Raw genomic sequence first — 9,087 nt, 5'->3', positions numbered from 1 at the left:
GGACATTTGTTGCCAGGTTTAATGTGTTGATGGATTGTCTCTGAATAGTCTCTTAAGTGGAATCACCTTTTCTGAGCTAGCCTTACTTTATACAAACACACACCACGCACACAAACACACACACGTGATTCCTCTCTACTTCATCAGCCTATAACCTTCCTGGATATGGGTGGGCCTTGCCTAATTTGTTGAAGGTCTGAATAAACTAAAAAAGGTAGACAGAGACTGAATTTGCTCTGAAGCTGATTGAGGCAGTTGAAACATTGATCTTTCACCTTTGGCACTCTTTTACTTTAAAGCTTTTAATTTAGGACTAGAATCAGTACCCCCTCTTTTGTAGTTCACAGATCTTCAAACTATCAGCAAATCGTGGCCTTCTTAGCCTGTCTGATAACACAAGCTTATTCTTTGTAACTGACAATGATATTTATATAAACGATATCACTGTTCTACTGAAAATGTGTGTGTGTGTGTGTGTGTGTGTGTGTGTGTGTGTGTATTATTGGCTCAGTATCTCTAGAGAAGCTTAACATATTGTCCACGGTCCTGGCACTTAGCTCACTACTATTAGGTAGAAGACATTTCGTGATGGATTTACACATATGTTAAATATAAACTAAAGAACAAACTGGAATAAATGCTTAAGAGGTAAAGGATAACCTCAAGTAAATTTCAAATATAAATATCTAAATTTATGTGAAACCAAAAATATCCAAATAATGTAATTATAGGCTCCATAGTGTTTTCTTCCTAGGAGTTCACCAACAGAAGTTCTATTACAAAATAAATTGTAGGTTTCTTCTGAATTCTAAGAACATCTGTGGAAATAAAGAAAAATAAATATAGATCAAGCCAACTGTAGACAGTAATTGAATAGACATTGTTTGTTTCCGGGAGAAGATTTGTTGAATGATTACAATTGAATAGAACTAGGTTCAAATTCTGTCCCCAACATGCATTTTCTGTACTTAGGATTGGGACCCTTGAATTTCTGATTGTCTTTGGCTATAAAATGGAATGGGCACTATGCTATTCATCCTGATGGATTGTTGTAAAAATTAAATACAATAACAACTCCACAGTATCTGACACATAAAGGAGTGCCTAATAAAGTCACACCTCAAACAATAATGTAGACCTAAAATTAAGACAAAAATGTAGGACAATGTTGAAACATTTAATGAAAAAAAATCAACAACAATTAGTAGATAAAATTGATGTCAATCATGGCTGGGAAGATGGCTCAGTGGTAGAGCGCTTGCCTTGCATGCATGAGGCCCTGGGTTCAATTCCTCAGCACCACATAAGCAAAAAAGAAAAAAGCCGGAAGTGGCGCTGTGGCTCAAGTGGTAGAGCGTTAGCCTTGAGCTGAAGAGCTGAGGGACAGGGCCCAGGCCCAGAGTTCAGGCCCCATGACCAGACCCCCAAAAAAAAATTGATGTCAATCCAACAGTGTGTCAAAGTTACCATAATTTTATGAAAGGCAAAGATTTTATCCCCAAACTTGATAGCCAGCAAATGATTTCTAAATATAATTTATTGTTTTTAAACTCAAAGCGTTTAATCTCTTTACTCTTCTTTTTATTTCATAAGCAATTTTACTAATTAGTATCTAGAAGTAAACACCCTTCCTTAGATTTTAAATTTACCAATATGTTATAAACAATAAAAATGTTTTCATTTTAATTTTTATAATACTCTGAACAAAAACAATTAATATGTAACTTCTTTTTTAAGCGACAAGGATTCCTCGCCAATGATATATTTTATGCTGTTAATTTGGAATCAACTCCTTCAAAGACTTGTCCTTTCGCCCCGACTCCTTGAAATAATTCACACCACTGCTTTGCTCTGTGTGTGCCTTACAGAAATGAGCATTGCATGTTATTTCTCATCAAGAAAACACTGGAAGTGTTTCAGAGATAATTATCTTTCTCTTGGAAAGATGAAGTCTAATCCTTCCTCTAGGTCACATGTAAATATGACATTTGAGATTTTTATAAATAGATTTTTATAAATGATACCGAAACAATGTGGGGTGGGGAAAAGCATAGTGAAAAGAAGTTGGTGGTGAGAAACAAGGAAGGAATTATTGCTATGATTATTTAGTAAACTGGATTTAGTCGAGGAATAACACTCAAGATGCATCCATTATGATCTTTTTCCATTAGCTACATGCCATCCTTAGCAAGATCACACTGCAATTCCTTGGCTAATTTTAGCCTGCACAATATAAATTATTTCTTATGTGCAATTTACCTATTTGATATGACAATTTAAAAGAAAAGTATGCCTCTGAACTTTGCATGAAAAATGACATACCATATGCCTATTACTGGAAAAAGCAAGGGTCTGTTTCTCTCTTTGCTGCCTGCCTGAGATGGTTGTTATAGTTATTGCTTCTTCAGGCTTCTCATTTTGCTTCTTGTTTAAACCAGTGCAGTTATAATTCTAAAAAAGAAAGGAAGAAAGAAAGGAAAAAGAAGAGAAAGTTTGCTCAATTTATTCTGCACATTTCTTGAAAACAGGTACAAAGTATGGGTAAAGTTATATATATGTATATATATGTATATATGAAACTGCTGACATTAAAATACATAAAATATCATTTGTAGTGATGGGATTATCTTTCGTAGACAATTTTAGTACTATGGTGAATATTTACATTTTTAAAGTGAAATTACAAGAAGTCTGCTTCTTAGGTATTGAACTCAGAAGTAATTACTATGATATTAATTTAAATGATCAGTCAATAGTTTGCTTACAAGAAACAACACTTTAGAATGATAACTTCAATATTTCCATATGAGAAACTGGTAATATTATAACATTCTTGAATAAAATTAAACTTTGTAATAGTGATCTATGAGAAGGGCAAATTTTGAAAGATTATTTATCCTATGACAATGTGTTATCTCAATGATGCTGTTTTATTTAAAATCTGAAATTTAAAACTTACTCTATATAATAAGTCCTTCTGTCTCAATTGATTTTTTTTCCAAATAAATTAATGTTTAGGTTGGGCTTTAGAAAATAGTATAGCTCTAGTGAATACTTCACTTAGGAAAGAGGCATTTATTATGTATCTTCTATACAAATGCAAAACCAATTACGGAGGTGGCATATCCTTTAACACATCAGCTTAAAACCAAAACTATTTCAGGAAAAATCCACAAAATCATTACATTTGATAACATTGTGAGCCATGTTCAATTATAGTGCGTTTTATAGATACTGTAAAATTGCTGTTTGGAAAAAATATATATATTATTAAACTTCAGGTCTTCTCAAAGCCATGAGATCTTGAATTGCACCTCATATTTTATAACATTTAATAATTTTTCCTTCTTTCTAAACCACAAAGGTTAAAAAAGCCATTTAAATGTATACTGTGAACTTCCTGAAACAAAAACAAAGGTCTTTAAAACTAGTGTTTAAGAGCAAGCAGTTCAATGAAAATAAACTTACATTATAACTGAAAATCTATATACAAGTACCTAAAACAGAATTAGAAATTAATTTATTAAAACCACCACTTAAAGTAAAATTGAGGGCTGAACTCTATAGCTCGGCGGCTCATGTGTGAGGTCCTGGGTTGGGTCCCAGTACCACCAAAATTTCTTTTTCAATATTCTGTTAACATATAAAACAAATAAACAAATTGACAAATGGATAATTATTCCTAGGTGAACTTTCAGAGAAAATGAAAATACATGAATTACAAAGATTTGTCTTCTATTTTCTTCTTTATGTTTAATCTTTTATTTAGCATAAATTAGTAATACAAAAGGGTTTTATTGTGAAGGTTACATCACGAGTATAATGTACTTCAGAAAATTCAATCCCTTTCTATTACTCTTTTGAATCTACTAATCCTATTTTCTCCATCCAGTGTCTCCTTACCAGCATATGGCAGCACCCTGAAGTATGTTCTCTGCCTATAAAACCACATTCTGCACATAGACCAAGACTAGATTCTGAGTATGCTGTCTTGGGAAACTCACACTACTTCATTGGTTATGAATACTAAAAGAGGAATCTATTGTCAGTGTACCAAAGACAAGGCTTAAATGACATGTTGATCATGGAAAGCTTAGTTTTACTTGAAAATGCCTTACTAGTGTCTTCCAAGGGAACTTTAATACTGTTTTTAAAGTCTGTGGGTTTACTGTCATTAAGGCAAATTTTTCAGTGTGGGATGAGAAAGGTGGGACAAAGTTATTAATGTGGTAAGTTAGAACTAGAAGATAGGTAGAAGCTATGCATGAACCTTGGTATGGAAACAGGTATTGGATAAGCAAGTGGATTCAACCAGTTGAGTGATCTATTGTCCTAAAACGGGGGTTGTTTGAGAAATTTATTGCTGAATAAATGGATTTTCCAGGTATTCTGGAAACAAACAATAAAGTTATATATTTCTTTAAAGTCTTATTATCCTTAGTAAGAATTTCTTGGAACAAATTTTAAAGTCTGGTAATGTAGGCTCTGTCTTGAAAGCCACACTCTAGAGCCCTGGGGTATCCTTTCTCCATATGTGCAAATGACTGGATCTTTGCACAGGAAACAGGACAGCAACAATAAAAAGGCTATTCTGTCACATAAATGTAGAAATAGTCATATATTATCCCTCTGTAGAAAATAGAACAAAAACAAAGTCTTTTCTAGGTAAGCACATTCAAATCCAGTCTGAGAAACATCGGGAGTGGGGGAAGAACAATATGAACCACTTAACCAATCTCTGTCATATATATACTGACAATCAAGTTTATTTTCTGAACTTTTGGAAGGACATTTTAATGATGAACAATGACATTTATATTATACATCCTATCTCTGCTCCTCACATTCCTAAACTGCATATTAGATTAAACTAAAATGCAACGCTAGGAATGCTAAGGCATTTCTAACAATTCAAAGGTGTTCAAATGGAAGTGCTGAGTGCTGATATGACTGAAAGACCACATGGAGTCTTCATCAAAGAATCAGCTGGGTGTTGAGGTAAGTAACCTTAGAGCTAGTATATTTTTAGAATCTATTGTCAGTATATAAGCCATATAGATTCATAAAATAAAATTGCATTTGGCCTCCTGACAATATGCATAAAATTATTTACTTCAGGATACTCCTTATACTGGAGAATTGGGCTGCATGAATATGAACATTTCTTTTATAGTTCTCTTTCTCTTGGTTTCTTTCTCCTTTGTTCTTAAATTCCTGTCCTTTGCTTCCTAAACAAGACACCTCCAGCTTACTCTGGTGTTTGTACAAAAGTGGTGAAAAAGATCAGGAGGGTGAATTAAAATATATGGATTAATTAAATTAATTAAAGTATATGGATTAATTAATTTAAATAGATGGATATATCACTGTCTTTTCTACTTCTTCAAAGTATTATTGATGTAATAAACAGTGGTGAAAACAACACCCACAACCGATATGTGTTATTTTTCAGGTATTTTTTTTTTTTTTTTTTTTTTTTTTATAGGTCGTGGGGCTTGAACTCTGGGCCTGAACGCTGTCCTTCAGCTCTTCAGCTTAAGGCTAGTGCTCTAGCCCTTGAACTACAGCGCCACTTCTTCAGGTACATTTTTATGATGGCTTTGGGGTTAGGACCATGTGCATTTTCTTCTTAGGAAATAACACAAAGAGCTCATTCTATGATTTTCTCCAATTTCAAAAGAAATTTAGGAATTAATTAAAGTCAATCTAGACAATCTATTCTTCTTACCATTACATGTTTCCTATGATGAGAAATAACATTTAAACAATGAGAACCCACCCTCCATGAAAATCTGTAAACATGGAGCTAATCAGATATGAACCTTACATTTCTCGATTAATATGATAATTTATTTTAGGGCTTTTCATTTGAATTTTTTTCAGTGGTAGGCATGAAGAGATGATATATAACAAGTCTAGGCTGTTTGTCCAATAATAACTTCATTTATAATCAAAATAGAACATGTTGCTCACTATTATGATGATTATCAAAATCATATATTAATTCTTGCCACTATGCCTGGTCTTTAACAGTCATCTTGAGGGAGGGGCAAGTAATCTCAAAGTTTACAGGATGTTAAATGTGAACACTGTGATCAAGTAGTGTTCTCTAGAAAGATGAGAGTTCAATAAATATCAGTGACTGTCCTCTTTTCTTTTGTAATCACTCTTGGTTAAAGTAAATTGATGACCACTTATTTTTTTTCAGAAATTAAAACGTTAAAAGCACGTGCAAAATCTGAATAAAAATACCAATATATTAATGTTGTGTTATTACCTTATCCAATTGCTGACCCCTGGGTATGTCCTAGACTTGTGCATTGGAAATTAGTACATTCCTTTTATGTACAAGGTACATAACAGCACACTATCTAACATAGCAAAATAATTCTAGGACATAAAATTATTAACGAGATTAAAGTTTTAAGTAAAAGTGCAACACATCTCACTTTTATAGATATGACTCTGTCAATATGGATGAATCACAAGCATTTGGGGTAAAAATAAGTGTAATAGAATATTACTTTCCTTTTCAACCTTACAGATGTTAAGATGTCTAAGTACTCCTGCAAAAAATAAACTTTAAGAAAACACAAGCTATTATTATGTCTTAAAAGTACTCTTTTAGAAACAGACCAAATTTCTAAATATAAGTAAGTTCAAATTCCAAACATCTGTGACCTACCTGTATAATCAAGCACAGTAAATTAAGAAAATCCATAATCTTAAAGGTCAGCAAAGTATGTTCAAATATGCTGCACTTTACAGTACAAAGCAAAAAAGAGGTCAAGATTCAGGGATCATACGAATGTCTATATCTCTGCCTGATTACCATACACACCACACAAATGTAGTACTGTATCATTGAAGAAAATAGTTACTAATGCTGAACACAATTTTCATTTCATGTTTTTAAACTTTAAACCAGTCAGCTGTATTTTAATAAGAAGGCTGGCTAGATTCTCATTTATATTTGAAAAGGCCATAGAATTATAAAATGATATGAAAGCTGTGTTTACCAATTCTAATAAAATTTTTGCAGCATTCTAAAAAGTATAGAGTCTCCCTTCCCTTCTGTACATTTTCACTTTCTAGAGGTTTAATTACTTCTGGATAATCACATGAAATTAAACTGAAAATTCTAGAGATTATTTATAAGCTTTAAATTCAGTGTTGTTTGGAATGGCTTTATGAACTGAGAGCAGTCATTCCTTTGTGTAGACAAACCATGATGTACCCAAACACCTGCCTGCTCATTGAGTAGTCTTGATTATCACATTGACCACTGAGAATTACTGAACTGATGTTCAAGTAGCCATTATTTACTTAACAATTACTCCAAAGTACAAAAGCAGGGTTATTGGAAAGAAGAGGTATATATAATTCTTCCTGTAAGTGAAAAAAGTTAAGGCTCTAAGGTAATCAGTAGCCTTCTACAAAGATTGTTAAGACAAATGGTAAGCTAAAGTTGGTATTTCTCATTATGCATAATTTAGAAATTAATTTTTATTATAAGCATGTAAACATAGGAAAAACTATTATATGTATAGGGTTTGTTATTATTTCTTTTAGTATGCACTTGCATCATATTACCTGCAGAGAAAAGGACAAACAACTCTATTTAATTTTGCAAATTGGAAAATACCAAAATGCAATCTGGAAAGCAGTCACATGGAAAATAAAAACAGTAAGGCAGCAAATCACTAGAAAGTTCTAATAATACTTAAATCAAATATGCTTATGTATATGTTCATAAAATTTACAAGATTGAACTTTTGAAGGATGACATCCTAGATCTGGAAGTCTATTGTAAAAATACTCATATCAATGTAAGCAATTGCAATCAGTGTATTTATTTCAGACTGAATTCAAGAGCCACAACTACAGAAAGATGAAAAGATTAGAGCCTAAGCCCCAATTATATGAAATGACTCAATTACTGTCTTATTTTCGATCTTTAAAAGTAGATATTCAACTTTAACTTCGTATCTCTTAATGTGGCCACTAGTTAAGTGTTGCTGATTCCACAGTGAGACCTGGGAACGCGAGTCCTGTAGGCCGAAAGTGGACCACACCATGCGGGTATGGACAAAGTTTATTAAAATATCATATGCTTATATACAGCGTAGGGGCATAGAAAATGAATCTTCAGTTGCGGGGCAGTCAGGGGGACAGTCGTGGGACAGAAAGTTCCCCTCAAATAGTTATCTGGGGATGCAGACAATGAGAGTTAACAACCTTTAATCAGTGAGTAGGAAGAGTTAATTGTTGTTAGCAAAGGTAAAGTAGTGTCATGACTTCACAAACTATAAAGAGTAAGCAAGGTGCAGGTGGTCTCCCTTAGAAACACAAAAGGGGGTAAGGAGGCTTTGTTCTAGAGGCATTGCTCTAAGGAATTACTCAGGGGAAGCAGGAAGAGCACTTTCCCCATGTCCTCCACCAAGGTCATGGCCAGGCATCCAGCCCTTTGCCCAGATAGGGAAAGAGCTTCCTTATTCCAACCCGGAGGCTGCAGCTGGGTACCCTGACCTTTGCCAGGGTTATGGGGGAGCTTTCTCCTCATTTGCCAGCATACATAAACCTCACACAGCATATGAATCCTTAGGCGAGGTCACGCGAGTCTGTGTCTCCGACAGTGAAGTATAGAAATTTTCTATCAGTTGGATTGTTTTGGGCTTCAGGGTAACTGAACATAACTAATACCAGTTTTTTTAAAAAAAATATATATATACATATATATATGTATATATATATATATATATAATTATTCTTCAAGACACCAATCTAGCCAGGCGGTGGTGGCTCATGGCTCTAACAACTCCAAAGGCTGAGATCTGAGGACTGCAGTTCAAAGCCAACCTGTGGAGAAAAGTCCATGAGACTCATATCTCCAAGTAACCACCAGAAAGCCAGACGTGTTTGTGACTCAAAGTGGTTTAGCTAGCCTTGAGCAAAAAGATCTCAGGGACAGCGCCCAGGCCATGAAGTCAAGCCCCATAGTACAGCAAAAAAAGACATCAGTCTTAAAGGCATTGATATTAGACATGAATCAGATCTTGCGATCAAAATTGGTTTCATCGGGGACAT

The sequence above is a fragment of the Dipodomys spectabilis genome, unplaced genomic scaffold (genome assembly GCF_019054845.1).
Source record: "Dipodomys spectabilis isolate Male_0828 unplaced genomic scaffold, ASM1905484v1 ptg000053l, whole genome shotgun sequence".
In the NCBI taxonomy this organism is placed as follows: domain Eukaryota; kingdom Metazoa; phylum Chordata; class Mammalia; order Rodentia; family Heteromyidae; genus Dipodomys; species Dipodomys spectabilis.
The sequence above is the reverse complement of the archived record's forward strand: the minus strand, read 5'-3'. Positions refer to the sequence as shown.